This window comes from Bactrocera oleae, chromosome 6 (assembly GCF_042242935.1).
Source record: "Bactrocera oleae isolate idBacOlea1 chromosome 6, idBacOlea1, whole genome shotgun sequence".
In the NCBI taxonomy this organism is placed as follows: Eukaryota; Metazoa; Arthropoda; class Insecta; order Diptera; family Tephritidae; genus Bactrocera; species Bactrocera oleae.
In genome coordinates this window covers 64,964,698-64,981,231 of record NC_091540.1, presented here as the reverse complement: position 1 = coordinate 64,981,231, position 16,534 = coordinate 64,964,698, and the positions used below count along the sequence as shown (strand labels likewise).

Here is a 16,534-nt window from a genome sequence, read left to right as displayed (position 1 = left end):
ACGATCTCTCCTGGACAATACTATAAACTCGGATAAATATCCACTCTTAGTTGTAACATATTAAAATACAAAACTGTTCGTTACTTTGTTACCTCTCTTTGTGAAGCTAAATGGAAATTGATCAGTGTTTCCAGTGGAATCTCTCATCAGCATCATCATACTTTTTATATCGATGCAACAGGGTTTAAAAATTAAAATTAAATTTTTAATGCAAAAGTTTTTAATTAAAAAGAGCTACATACTTTTTTTTTAATATTTGTAAAATATATTGAAAATATTGGATTCTATTATTATTGACATATTACAATACTTAGCAACTGATCATATTTGACTGGGACTGGTCGTATGGATAGAATTTAATTTAATTTTTTGGTATAACCTTTTTTATGTTCGTGTGAAGTTTGATCTCCATAAGTTCAATAATATCCACTACTTTGCTTCTGTAAACTAGTCAAAAGAGTTACCAGTTTGCTTGATAACCATAATATGAATTGCAGATTTAAAATACGATTACTTCTTGTGGAACAGAAGATAGAGGAGCTTTCAAATTTTTAAGAAAATACTCGTATACTTTCTTCATATTTTATCGATTTCTTATCTCACAGCATCTCTAATAACATAAATTTAGTAATTTGATTTGTAATCCTTGAAAATATTGCAAAGTAGGCGAATCAGACGAGCAAAATGTCAGTTATGGAGAGGAGAAGAGCCGCTTACCAAATGAATAAAGAAATAAAATATCGCTTAGGAAGAGATGTCAGCTTCAGACATGGACATTTACACCATAACGTACAATAGAAGCAAATTTGAGTAAAGCGGATGTATAACCATATCTCGCACCAACTACTCTTTTAGAGTTCACGAGGGTTTTCGAGAGCGCGGGTTATATGTATTGAAACGAAATTTTTATAGTCGTATGTATACAATATATATACAATATAAATATTATTGCGATAGAAAAATCAACATATTCATAACATTGTGCTGCTTGCTTAAAAAATGCTGAAAGATGACACAACAAAAAAGGCAAAAAAGGTAAGTGATAGAGCATATTACTTGATTGTGGAATAGTTATGATCATCATCTCGTTATAAATTTTATATACGAGTAAGCAAAAGTATGCATAACCAAATCATTTACGCATCGCAAATCTCAGTTTACTTCAAAACAATCGAATTCGGGGAAATGTTTTTTCGACAGTAAATCCACAACATCGAAATGGGAATCAGAATTTGGGGACTCCCCTTATAACCTTTGGATAATTAGAAATTTCGCTGCTGGATATGGGAATAATTAATATCTGTAGTAAACTGAAAAAATTGTATGTATTTATAATATAGTACTCCCTCCCTTAAGTACGCACTTATAATTATTGGTAAATTTATTATTTAAGGCTGTTAAGTTTTTGGCTTATTGGAAGAATATAGAGTTACTTATTTAAAATAAAAAATAATGCTTGTTAAGGCGCTTCCATTATATCTGAGCAGCAAACAATAGATGACGTCAGAAAGTGTGTGAACTGATCACAATAGACTTAGTAAAAAATAACACGACAGTGAGAGGAAGGAAAAAAACCAAAAAAAAAAAGAAAATGGTTCAGGATAGGCAACTTCCTAATACAAGTGTAACACATTTAAAACGATCATCTATTCCAACTATTATTAAAATTATTAAAGTAATCAGCATTTACTTATGATATATGTGTGTAGTACAAATATTTTTTTTTATAAACCTAACGTATCAGGCTATCTCTAGTAAATAAAAAATAAGTATATTTTCAAATAGCAAATGTAATTTGCGCATGGATAAACAAAAGTTTTGTCATAAAGCTTATCAAACGAGATTTGCAATAAAAAAATCACACAGTTTTGACTATTATGATAAGCGTTACAAAACTCTAGAGAACGTGACTAAACTAACCGTGGTTAGGGAGCGAATAGAAATGAAGAATGCTCGTACACTGGCGGATTAAACGTTTCCTACTATTACAAAACTTGTCTACTATGATTTAAGAACAATAAATATACTTAGAATTGTACAATATATTGTTAGGATGTTTGTTTCATTCGTGAAGCTTGTAATTAATTTAAAAAAATATATGCGTCTTTCTATCCAAGTTTTAGTGTTTTTTGAGGTACATTCGTGTCCAATACGATTGTTTATTTGTTTGAAAAGTTTTGGAGTTATGAATTTTCTAAATTTAGGAATTAAATCGGAACACTGTCTTCCTTAGTAAATGTGAAAAATGTAGTTTTGAGAAAAACGAGTTTAAAGATAAACTTATGGAGTTTACTGAACTGAGCAGCTACACTTTAGATGGTTGTAACTCGAAAACTATTAAAGATATTTATTTAGAATTTAAGTGCATTAGTTTTTAATGTATAAGCTTTATAATTTGAAATAGAATAGAAAATAGAAACGACTTCTAAAGCATTATCAACTTATTATTTTTAATGCGAACTGCCAAAAAAATTACGTATAGTCAGATATGTAGCTAGAAGATGAAGTTTTTGTTTTCTTGAAAACTTTTTTGTGATATTTATAGGTTCTTGAGTTTCGAATATATCCTTAGAGCAGATCACTTTTTGAAATGTTAATCATACGGGTTCGATTTATTTGATTTATGAAAGTTCGGGGTATTACTATTTCCTTGCCTGTTAATATAAGTGGGCCTTCTAAAATGCCATATACTGTTGCTACGAAGAATTCAACCAGAGTAGTTCAGGAAACTTATATAAAACATCGTAATAAAGTCAAGATTATGTGCTGGAGTAGGATCGCGTTAACAAAAAAACAGAACAAAGACTTAGAGCGTATATTTTCCGTATCTTTTCGAAGAACTTTCATGTGAAAAATGATATTCTCAAAACAAATTACAAGTGGCTTAGTTTGAGATTTGTATTAGTCTAATGAACCCAAGGTTTTAAATTTGGTGATAACTTCTGCTATTTATCAATTGGTTATTTCCACTCAACTCACTTATTATTATAATAAATGCTTTAGGCATAACTTAATTGTCCAAGGCAGGCTTAAGGCAACGCCCCATACTTCATGGGGGGTAATCACAAATTCAATGCTATATGCGTATATATATATATATGTCTGTATATGTCTTAAATATTGTAATATCAAAACAAAAATATGTGCGTAAATCTATTTATTGCTGACGTAGTCGAAAAGATTTATACATACATGTGTATGATGATTTAAATGAACCCAGCGGTCAAATACAGTTGAAAGCTTTGAAACGAGCCTCTAGGGTATAATGTAATGAAGACAATCTTACAAAACCACTAACTGCCTTTTCTCACTCTCACTTCATTTACATACATACAAGTATATACCTTTTATTACATATATATACATCTCTATATATTTAAGATCTGTGCAATTAACCCCATTGGAATCTTCCTTCATGCAGTTTACATTGATTTCACGAAACAGTTGCGTTTATGACACACATTTTCATGGAGAAGAAGACACATTTTGATCGCATACGGATGTTTTTACATGATATAGATATAGGTACTTAGATGACTTATACGTCAGCACCTTATCAGTTCGCATGAAGTAAACAACTTAAATGCAAAAGCAATTGTGTTTTTATTATTAAAATATGGTATAAGTAAATAATAAGTTTATAAAATATTTTAATCAATTGGTTCCAAATTATTAGAAATTTCATAAAAAATATTCCTCTTACTAGATGATATGGAAAATGTGGAGACTGATTTCCACAAGTTTAGAATACTTTTGGCTTTGGCTTTGCCAAAGAACGTAAGCTAAGAGTTTATGTTTTCAAAATCGGAAAGTGATTCAGAACTGATATAACTGGTAAGAACTGGTAATAGTTCTTGATTTATATACAAAGTAGGTGCAATCATTGTGCCAAGGACTGAGCTTATTCCGAACCGTTAAAGGGTACACCTAGTGTAAAATAAAAAAACAAATAGATTATTTTAGCTTTGCAGGCAGGCATCGAAGAGCTTTTCAGTACAAGGAAATAGTATATTGATATAAAAAATCTGCAGAGATAATTTTTTTAGACAACATTTTTTGATGAACTAAAAACGTTTCTGTGTCCAGAAAGCTACTTTCGCTAATAAGTATATTTTTTTGGGAACTCTCTGAACCACCCTCATATACAACAGTACAAGTATGTATATACTGCGTATGGAAGTGCTGCGCTCAGTATATGTTGCTCCTGCTTTTAGAAATTAGATTTTTTAATCACGTGATTAAAAGACACGCCTATTTTTCGTTTAGAACTGTTCAAAACACGATAGATTTTCGAACCGGAATTCCATATTTAAAAATCTGATGAAATGGAAAGTAAAAATAAATCAGAACGGCAATGGCCAGTATACACCAACACAATAGCAGGTATCATCTTAAACACTAACAAATTATATTCAATTATAGGCACTCATACATACATACTCGCATGTAAAGGTGGCAAACAACCTCACGTGTTGCCGATAACGGTTTGTTCTGCAAGTCGAATGATCTGCGCTATATTTACAAACACGAAGGTGATAAGAAAAAAATTATTGCAAAATATGGTAAATATGCTCTTTATTTGTATAGGTGTGTGTGTGTGTGTGTGTGTGTTTTGGTCAAGCAGTAGCCTTGATGCAAATATTTTTTTAACCTGGCAAAAATTGTTTAAGGTTGTTGCTATAAAGCTGAGCAACACATTTCAATAACAGATGCAAATAATTGTTGGAAAAGAATTTGAAATACTTCTGCTTAAATGAAAATATTACTTTTAGAATAAGTTACTAAAAACCTTAGAAAGGTTTTTTGAGCGAATCGCAGCTTGAAGTGCTGTCACAACTATTATCAGAATGCGAAGAAATATCAAAACAAGAATAAACGTTAACTTCGGTTGCACCGAAGCTATAATACCCTTCACAAATGCAAAGGTTTTTTACAAGAACTTGATTCCGATCGTTCAGTTAATATGTGCTATATGCTGTAGTCATCTGATCGCTGTCATAGTCGCTGAAATTGGACCGCTATAGGATGTAGCGGTCATACAAACTGATCGATCCAAACCAAGTCCTTGTATGCAAAAATTTTTATTTGACCAGGTATCGTCACGAAAATTGACATGGAATATTTTTCAAAACAACGCTATAATCTCCGAAAAACTGATGCATCCAACTCGTGATAAAGACCTTTTTATACTCTTTTTTCCTATAACAAATGTACCTGTGAAGGGTATTATAGATTCGGTGAAGCCGAAGTTAATGTTTTTTCTTGTTTTATGCTAAACCTGATAACGGCTGAAAACAAAAATTCTAAGATAACTTAAGTACCTTCAGTTCAAATCCGAAAGACAAAATAAAATCGAGAGCGGTACAAAAATATTGTTTTGTAAATCTACACTGATCTCACAACTCTGTTTAAAATATATACTTTTAATATAAATGTAGCGATATCAGGGAATATTAGACATATAAACATATACAATACTATCACCAATACCATTAGTTTTTGCGCTGACGCAAGATCATTTTGGTTAAAGGTAGACCGCAAGAGGTCTAATGAGCTCATTTTTCTCAATAAGGCTAAGATTTTCTCAGTTTGAGGGGTTCTAATTGGTCATTGCCCTCTCGGTGTCCACGCAGTAAGACTTACCGGATGCCAGTTGTAGAAGCTGTTTGGAAGAATATGAGGTCGAAATATCTCAACATTTTCTTCTTGATTGTTTCGGTTTTGCGAGACCAAGGCTTAAACTCATGGAAGCTCACACTTTCAGATATCCCGTGAGCTGGCGGAAATAAAAGTAAAACTACTAAGCCGATTTGGATTGGATTTTATATAGAAGGCCAAGTGCAATCCCCATTTAAAGGATCAGCCATGGAACTTTATCTAACCGATACTATACTATCTACATCTTCTTTAGCATAGACACCTCAAAAACGAGAGCGCAAGAAATATACTGCAAAGTATTTTATAAAAAAACGTTTTCTAATAAACATTTTCTGTGTAAGTCTCTCAACCTCGAATAACATATCTGATAACTAAATTAATCTCGATAGGTGTTATGATGTTTATGTTATGGATTGGGACCGTTTCGTTGAACTACTGATTACACAGTATAGACACTGAGTATGTAATGTCAAATATAAATTGTTTCTTACTACTGAGTACTTTTGGGAAATAAAATAATTTAAAAAAAATTTATTGCTATATTCGAATTGACATTCTTAATTCTAATTAATAATAAGGGAAAACCGTTTTCTTCCGTTTCCGTTTTTCTAGTATTTATAATATTTCCTCAATTTCGGCACTCAAAATCGATTTGAAAAAATATATTGTTATTGCATTGTCGTAAACTGCTTTGGTGCATTCGCTGATAACAATTTCACGTCTTCAATCTATCGATCACTCACCCAAGCCACATTGATTTACATACCCACACACATATGTATATATGAGTACCATTATTTGATTATATAGTAATACAGCGTTTAAATTACGTCAGGGATTGGTAAATTTCCATTTGGTAAATTGTAAAGAAATATCTACAAATATAGAAGAGGAACATTCCTTTCAATATTTTCATACGCACTTGTACGTAAATATATGGAAAACTCAATTATTGATGTACTATACGAATGAAGAGCGAAAATCTAGCGTAATGGGTCTGTCAATTAGATCAGACAGTCTGACCTGGCAAATCTGTTATGCTTTTCAACATAATAAATGAAATAGTTGCTTAGATTTAGGTTAAATATTAAGTTAGGCAAAGCTTTAAGAATATATGCTATAGTTCCTAAGATTGAAGTAAATACTGGCTGAAAAATCGATTGCAATCATAGTTTTGTATACATCGGAGCGCGCTTACACGAGTCACTTCTAGTGACTAGAGTTACTTCTTGACTAACCAAAAATAATTGCCGAATTTAGTTCTGTCCCATTAAATGAGTTTGATGTTTGGAATCGGATGGAAAATTCTCATGTTAGTGTAGAAAACATTCTCTAAATAGCTGACTGTCGTTTGAATTCGCAGTCTACCAACGACCATGGATGCATAAATCTTTCGCGGAACTTTATATGAACATATACTCGTATATTATACTACTAGTAGGCTAAGTAACCCGACCAGGCTCCTACTGTGTTGAATATTATGAGCTGCTGTTAAGACATCAGAAATATCTTCATTTTGGTGTTCTATATCGCAGATCTCAACAATACATTTGAGTTTGATTAAGTAGTTACGTGTAACGCATTTTTTGTTCATTTCTTTTCTAAAGAAACCCGTTGTTCACTCATGGGTCTCGAATCGAAGGAACTTTTCGCTGGAGTATCATCTTCCAACGACATGGTCTAACCAGCGCATTCGCCTAGCGATATCCATGTCGTCATAGAGCACGGTTAGTGGCACTATCGTCTTCAATATTCAACACTCACGCGGACGGCTTCAAAGACAAGTGTATTTACATCTCGGTTCGTCATCGTCCATGTCTTTGCGCCGTATAAAAGGACAGCAATGATGAGAGACTTATAGAGCATACTTTTTATTTGTCAAAAGAGGTTCACCTGTTGGCAAGAGTTATTCCCCGCTTAATCTACAAGCGAAGATTGTTTGTGGAATTTATGTTGATTCCGAGATATACAAAAACGTTCACTTTTAGGATCCAACCGTTACGCAGAAATTTTTCTTATTGTCTCTGAAAACAAGGCTTCGAGTAAATCGCGTTTTAAGTTTTGAAAGCCGATTTCACTTAGTTGAAAAATTCTTACAAACACGTTCATAGCTCCGCAACTATTTGCCGAATCGACTTCAAATTTACGGGGAATATTTTGAATTATATTTAAATTCGATATATACTTGTATATGAACAAAATTCGATTTTTTTTAATTCACAAGTGGATATAACCCATTAAAATAAAAAATTAAATTAACCATTTTTTACTATCTTTAATAAAAAGATGCGAAGCTTATCTAATATTTTTCCTTATGTACTTTTATTAATATTTGGACTTATTTACTTAACTTGGAATACATGTATTGATTAAGATTTTTCAAATAAGTTTTTTAGTAATCTTACATACATACATACGTTTTTCCATATTTATATATAATATTATATATAATATTTAGAGTATTCTATAATAATATTGGTACTTCATCATAGTCATGCCAAAGTCAATTTAAATAAATAGTTTTTTTTTTTTATTTTTATAATAAATCCAATTCGACTATGTTTATCATCATCATGTACTTCGTATTATAATTCATACACGCGCTCTCTTATTTTCTCTATCTTTCTCTAACGCATTACCTCATTCTCATGTGCTCATGTAAGCAATGCAATGTGCAAACATTTCCAAGTCTTAGACAACCGATTTTAAAATTTATAATTTTTTTTAATGAAATTTCCAATCACTTTCAAATTCAAAAGTTGGAAATCACTTCACTAGTATGCGTTGCAGAGTGTAAACAGTTACAAAGCTGTAGAGTAGAGCATTAATGAGTAAAAAAATCGGGACTTAGAAGCTTATACTTGGCTTTCACTCAAATCTAACTGGTCATCTCTCTCTCTCTCTCTCGTTCACGATCTTTTTTCTCCTAGCTCATAATTTTCACGCATTTTAACGGTTTTGCAAAATTTAAAACTTTTTTCAGTGCATTTTTTCTTATCATTTAATTTTTTATGAAAGTGTTATTGACTAGATTTTCAATTAGTATAGTTTTTACTGCTAATAACATTAACTACTATTATTATTTTTTAATATTTTTTTTACTTCAGATAATTGTTGGAAAAGCAAGTTTTGTTGAACCTTAATTGTTGACTAAGTAAAATAGTTGAACAGATTTGCTTTACGTGTACATAATATGGCAGGCATAATGTTGAAGCTGACACAAAAGTTATATAACAAATACAAATATGTATAATAATGTAGCAAAAGCTTATACTAACATCTCTGTAACTAATTTTAAGTAAACGAAATTTCTGAAGCAGACTTTTTATTTGCAAAAAATATGTGTAATTACGAATGTAGCTTGATTAATAAGTGGACTTTTTGCTTCTGTGTTTCGTGGTTTGCTCCATAAATTTTGCAAAATTCGCTGCTTTTCGGATATAGCATTTTTAATTCTCAAAATAATCAAGACATTTCCAGACATTTTACTTTAAGTTTATTTTAAGACATTTCTTAATAGATATTTTTTGAACTGCTTTTTCGTAAAACAATACAAACTACACAGACAAGCAACCTTTTATTCTCGGGGCGATCGTCGCAGTTTACTTTTTCCTTTTTCACCACAATTTGTAAAAGTCACATCATGGTGAAATTTAAAAATTGACATATCAAGCTACCATCGTATTTTCGTCCGTATATGGTAAATTCTAAGCTAGTATAAACCATATCTCTTTATATAGCGATTTTAAATGTATATAAAGCTTAATTAAAAAGTATTTAAGAATATTTAAGATTATAATGAACTAGCTGATTTATTAATAACATCAATTTGAGGTTAGAAAATATATTATATATTTTGTAATAGTAATTATTTTCATTCACGCAGCAATCAAAAAATAAGTAAAATACAATAATAAACAAGTAAGGAAGAGCTAAGCCGGAGACTTACTTTTAAGCGAAAACTTTATGTTGGCACTAAGGGGCTAAAGGAAGTATTGATCCGATTCTAGCCATTTGACATACGGACATAGTATTATCAGGAAAGGATTTTTTCTGTTTCTGTATCTCACAGATTGGCCGATATTTTCGATAAAAAGCTCGCAATAGGAACTGGAATCCACATATTCAGTATCTGAGGGCTTGAATAGCTGTAATCTGATTTTGGCGATTTTCGGTCTTAAAGTGGCACTATTCGTGCAAGATTTTATCTCGATGTATTCATTGGTGTTTGCATATTATAAAGCGAATGAATCAGATGGAATTTAAAATTTTGTTATATGAAAATTAGGCGTGATTGTTATGAGATTTCGCCCATTTTCGCACTGTGGCATAGGAATGCCAAAATTATGCTATGTACCAATTTTATTTATTGAGTTATCGCACTTTTAGTAGCTCCGATATAATCCGATTTCAACCATTCATCGAAGGGGATGGTAATACAATATGCTCTGAGCAAGTTTTGCAATTTAGCTTAAGTGGTTCAGGAGATATGTACATTAAACCTATTAGGAGACGGGCCTCACTCACTTTTTAAAGATATTCAAGCCACAGGTGCGCCTCACCACTGTTAATTTGAAGCTCAGTTCTATATATTTTAAGTTTTCGTTTAATGGCGGTTTGCTGTCGTGGCAGTGGTCCGATTAGGCCCATCTATGAACTCGTCTGTATCAAGCTTCATCAAGATATCTCAATTATTACTCAAGTTATCGCTTGCACGAACGGACGAACAAACAGTCACCCGGACTTCAACTCGTCTCGTCATCCTCCGATTAGTTTAAGGTGATACAAACAACCGTTAGGTGAACAAAACTATTAGACTCTGTAGCAACATGTCGCAAGAGTATAAAACATAATAATTATGATTAAAGTAAAGAATTAAGGATTTAAGGAGACATAGAGAAAAAATTTGAATCAAAACCCAAGTCAAACAGTACTATATTCTTGAAACATCAGCAAATCAGCTCATTAACTCAACATGCCATAAGTCAAAGCGTCATATGTGATAAGAAAATCTTCGAAAATTTTCGTAAAACTATAGCAAACAATTAAAATCAAAAACGATATTGCCAACAGACAACTGAGGTGACTAAAACAGGAGAGAAGAAAACAAAGAGAATCTTTTACGCTTGTGATATATTTGCCACGAACAGTTTTGAGTTGAGATCCACGAATGAATATAGAAATCGGAGAATTTTCTATACTACTAGAAACATGCAAGCAACATATACACTTACAGCCAATACAAAACGGGAAATAATAATATTGGAAGTAGAATATTTATCTAAGAAAAATTTTTTTTTTTAATTTTATGTTATTAGTTGCTGCGTTTCTCAAAACTATTTAGAGAATGTTTTACGAAGCTGCAACTACAATAAATCAATAGCAGTACTTAGTCACCTAAATAAAAGGCCCTATTGCGAAAAGCTACCGAATTATAGTTGCTGGATACTATAAGAGGATATAACTTTGCGGAAGGCTATTATAGCCAGTAAAACTGGAAAACGCTGATAACAACCTTGAGTTTACCTTTTTGGGAAGCAATATATTCAAACTTCAAAATTCGCAAAGTAGTGCTGGTAACTGCTTAAGATAAATTTTCTAATTTTGACACTTCTTTATGTCATACTACAACAAAGGTTGTTAGTAATCCATAATATACACAAAATGGCGACTGCCGACTAAATTGCATATGGTAGTCGTTGTCGAACGGCAACGATACACCCGTTGTTATAGATACGTGATAGGTATGTAAATAAATATTGTGAAAAAGACCTAGCAATAAATCATAAGCTCATTAAAGTAAGCATGCACATGATATATCCGTTTGCATTGAAGACTGGAAAAATACGGTTGCTTATGGAATATATATACTAGTGAGAATCAAGCGATGCCAGACAAAAACTGAGAGAAAAATATTCTAATTGTTGACTTGGAGATAATCTACTTTACAAATTTTCCAAGTTCAACCAATTGAAATCTTTCGGCACAACGTCTAATTAAATAATTCTAACATCTTCTTTTTTCAATTTATCTACCTGCTTATTCGTAGTGGCAGTTGTAAAAAAAAGCAGTTCAATCGTTTAGTCTGGTCTTTAATAAATCAAATTTACTATAGTAATGTATATTTTTTGACACCATCAGAAAGTAGAGGTTTCAACTAAAAAAACCTGGCGACTTAAAAAAAAATTCAAACAGATATTTTGGTTAAAAATTAGAGACCTTTTCCAGTATTAAGTCGAAATAATGTAAAAAAAAGAAAATATTTTATTTAAAAAAAAAAAAAAAAAAATTAGTGTATTTGGAACAAAAAAGGGTAAGGGTTTTGTAAAAAATAAAAATAAAAAAACCCTAAAACTTGTTTATTTGAATTTTTCTCATAAATTGTGAGGTTATGTGAAATTGGTCTTTATACAAAAGTTGTAGATATTTTTACTAACTACAACTTTGCCATTTAAGTTTTTTCCATAGGACTCGTAGTTTTGCCGAAAATCGAGATAAACCATTTTAAATCCATATAAATTCAACCACCTTCCTTCCCTTCATCGTCCTCACCCCGATCACAGATCTCTCTTAAATTATTTTTACTTTCATTTCTGTTATTTTATCTTTCTTTTCCAATGGGTCTCATCTCACTATGATTATTCTTTGATTTCAATAATAATCGGCCCTGATATAGATAGGTAAAGTCTTAGAATATATAAAAGAAAAATTTCATGAGGAATAAACTGACTGATCTACAGATAGTATATTTAATATGTTGCACTCTAGTTTATCTCTAAACTCTATTACAAGGAAAATTGTCAAATTCTAAATATATTTTTTGGAAAGCTGAAAATTATTTAATTTGAACATAGAACTTAAGTAATATAAAATAAAATATTTTAAAAATTACAAATAATTAAATTGTTGGCTTAATTCGATGATTGAAATTGAAAAACATAAGAATAACACCTTACTTTGATAGAAAAAAATAAAAAAAGATCAACTTTTGCTAATGTAAGCCCACTGTTTACGCGCACTCAATGTCAACTCAGCATTGCCAATCTCATAATTCACATTATCTACATACATAAACTCATACATAGTACCGGTATGTATGTATCTATGTAGCGATGAGAGGTAATTTGCAGAAATGTAAGTTTCATTACTAAACCGCAAATCAGCTGCAGTTAAGGCAAGAGCAACGAATTTTACACGCGCTGAGAGCAGTTTAGAATTACATAACGGTTTAATGATTTAAGGCGATTTGCGAAATGCATGGTTCCTGTGAAACAACCATACAAGCAATTATTCCTCTAAAGTGTGGGGACGGTTTTACACAATGAAAGGCACGAATGTGTATATGTGTATGTGTGTATTTTACTTGTTGCGGTTACTGAGTAAAAAAGTGACAATTTCTCTCTTCGTTTGTATGGGCATTTTGATTGTAGTATAAAAGAGTGTGGTTTTTAAAAAAATATATATGTTTAGATAAAAAATTTATTACTTTTTAAATTTATTAATTTTATTTTAATTATTAAGTTGTTATGTTTTTATTTGTGATATTAAGGCGTACGTGTGTTTGCCAAAAATTGAAGTTATATTACAATTTCAAAAATAAAAAGCAAAAAATATAATTAAAAATTTTTCATTTTACGGTCAAAGCATTGTTAAAAAAAATATATATAAAAATTAAAAAAAAAATATTTTCGTGACAGAAAAAAATATTTTATATAAATTCATTTAGGGTATTCACAAAATATTCTTTAATGATACAACTATTTTAAAGACAATATGAGGAGCTGAAAATAAAAAAAAGACTACTTGAAAACTAAACAAGAAATTGATTCTCGGAATGAATTGATTTATATAAGTAAAAAAAAGTCAGCTCTTGCAAATGTAAAGTGGTAAATAAGGAGTAAAAGAAAAATTTAAAAATAAAAAAAACTTTATATGCACCTATGTATATCCATTTCAATTTTTTTTAAATAATTTCCAACGCGACGCAAAAACATATTTTTCCGGAAAAAAAATTTTTTTTTTTATTCTGAAAAAAATATTTAATATATAACGCGGCGTTAAAGAAAAGGAGTAAAAAATAAAAAATTTTAATTTAAAAATAAAATTTTTCCTGACAACCAAAAAAATATATGAAATAATATTTTCTACACAGCAAATAAAAAAAAATTATACATACATACATACTCAATTCTAAGTAGATATGTATGCACACATATCAATTTTTCCGTTTTGTGAATACCCTTAATAGATTTATTGTATTAAATTTTGTTTTTAATTTTTTTGTTTTTTGTTGTTTTTAATATGGCACTATTTTTAGGCGAGCTTTTCGAAAGCATTATTTAAGAGCAATTAGACAAGACAACGACTAATGCACATGTGGTGAAGTTGCACTAGACTGGCGAAACACGCATGCGCGTGCGCACATTTTACACACATACATATGTATGTATATGGAAACGTGTCTGCCAGATTTGAATTTTTGTTGTTTTTTTTTTTGGTTTGGTTAAGTTGTATTTTAATTAATTTAAGACTATATTTGAAGATTTTGGTTTAATTTCAAATTTACTACTAGTAAGTAAATGAAGTTTAGCGATGATTTTCCGACGAGCGGGCAAAAAGAGTAAAGGACAATTGAATAATTTGAATATGGTAAATGTCTATATAAAATTCATACAAATTGTTAAGTTCGTTAGCTTTACAAATCGTTTGATAATTGCAAATTTTATAAATTTATGCTTTGGTTGAGGCTGCTGGTGCGAGGGCTTACAGTTTTGGGGTTTACATAGTAGCGTTGATTGTTTGGGGTAAAATAGAAAAAATTTTACCTTTATGTTTTAGGTAATTGTGAATGGGTTTAATTTTATAAAAAAATTTTTTTTTGTTTTTTGTGAAACAACTTTTTTGAATTTAATAAAAAAAAATTGAGTTTTATAAAATAATTTAAAAAATTTCAAATTTTTTTTTATAAAATTAAAAATATTTTTATATAATACCAAACAAATTTTTGATTAAATAAAAATACAATACCAAAAAAATTATGTTTCAATTTATATTTTATAAAAAAATATTTTGAATTTAATAAAAAAAATTTGACTTATATAAAAAAAAATTTTGGAATTTTATAATAAAATAAAAATTTTTTAACTTAGTTAATTAAGGATTTTTTTTATATTTTTTTTTATATAATTTGAAATTTTTTTAATTATACCCTGAACAGGGTATATTAAGTTTGACACGAAGTTTGTAACACCCAGAAGGAAACATCGCAGAGCCTATAAAATATATTAAAAAAATAATCAGCATGACGAGCTGAGTTGATTTAGCAATGTTCGTCTGTTCGTCTGGCTATATATATACGAACTAGTCCCTCAGTTTTTGAGCTATAGACTATAGATAAGAAGCTACTCATTTATCGGAACGGTCGATATCGCCACTATAAAATATAGCTGTCATACAAACTGAACGATCGGAATCAAGTTATTGTAACGGACCTTTTGTATTTCTGAAGGGAAATTTTTTTATTTTTTAATTCAAGTTTTTTGTAATCAGAAATTTTTTTTAGTATTTACACCAATATACACATTGGAAAAAAAAACTTTCTTATAAAAATTACATAAATTAAAAATTAATGTAAAAGAAAATATTTATGTATGTGAAATTAAATTAAAAAAATAAAAATTATAATTAAGACAGCTTCCCAAGTATAGAATGTTCTAAATGTTCAAAGATCTCTGATGAAAAAGGTCTCCCAGGGGTTTCTAAGACAAAATTATTGTAGATAATACTACCAAAAGATATTCAGGAAAGAAAATATTGAGGTAAACAAAATTTTGAGAGGAGAAAATATTACAAAACGATTTCAGAAGACAAAAAATATATTGAATAAAAAAATTCACATAAAAAATATTATTAACCTCGAAATTCTAAATATTTCCCAACATAATTTTCACCATCGCTGACATGCGACATACAACAGAACAACTTTTAAATTAAACAAAGTATTAATTTTAAATAAAAAATTACTTTCGCACATTTAATAATTCAATTTCGCACTTTAATGAAAACAAAATGTTATAAAAAAAATTAACATAAACATTTAAACAAAAAAGATCGATTTGTTAATTATAAATTATACATATGTAGGTACATATTGTTAAAACCAAATTACAGTAATTAATTACAAAAAAAAAAGTACAACTCACATATTTATATGCAATTGAGCAACTACATACATACACAACAATGGACAACAGTTAGTACGAGTGTATTGCAAAAATAACATATTAATACACACATACATACATAGATAGCCAAGTATACAAATATATAGCTATAATAGTTTAAAGTAAAACCTTATAGCGAGAGCATATTTAGTACAACTAATTTATTTATTTATTTTTCGCTTATTCAGTAGAATGAGAACACTACTTAAGTACTAGAGCGATGATTTTTGAATGACTAATGGCAAAGGGTAGTAAATACATATGTACGTAAAAAAAATACGTATGCAATAAGTGATAATAGAAAACAACTGCAGCAGCTTAGGGGTTATTGGATATTCATTAACCAAAGTTAAAAAACAAACCAAAAACATACAAATCAAAAAAAAAAAATGTTAATAAAATAATATAAAAGTAATTAGCAAAAAAAAAAAAAAAAAAAAATATTAATATTATATAAAAAAACTAAAAACCTATCAAAAAAAAAATAACAAAACGAAAAAAATAAAAAACAAAAGAAAATAAAAATTAAAAAAATCAATAATAAAAAAATTAAATCGAAGTCAAAAAATGTTAATAAAATTAAATAAAAACAATTTCATATACATAATGTGTATAAACATTATAAAATATTCAAAAAATAAATAAATAAATAA

The 16,534-nt window shown here is 29.6% G+C and overlaps 1 protein-coding gene across 1 annotated transcript in view; it reads right to left on the bottom strand.

Moving 5' to 3' along the window:
• The window catches only part of Spn (protein phosphatase 1 regulatory subunit spinophilin), a 160,213-nt gene that overhangs the window by 1,308 nt on the left and 142,371 nt on the right, over positions 1-16,534 (bottom strand). The window lies entirely within an intron of this gene.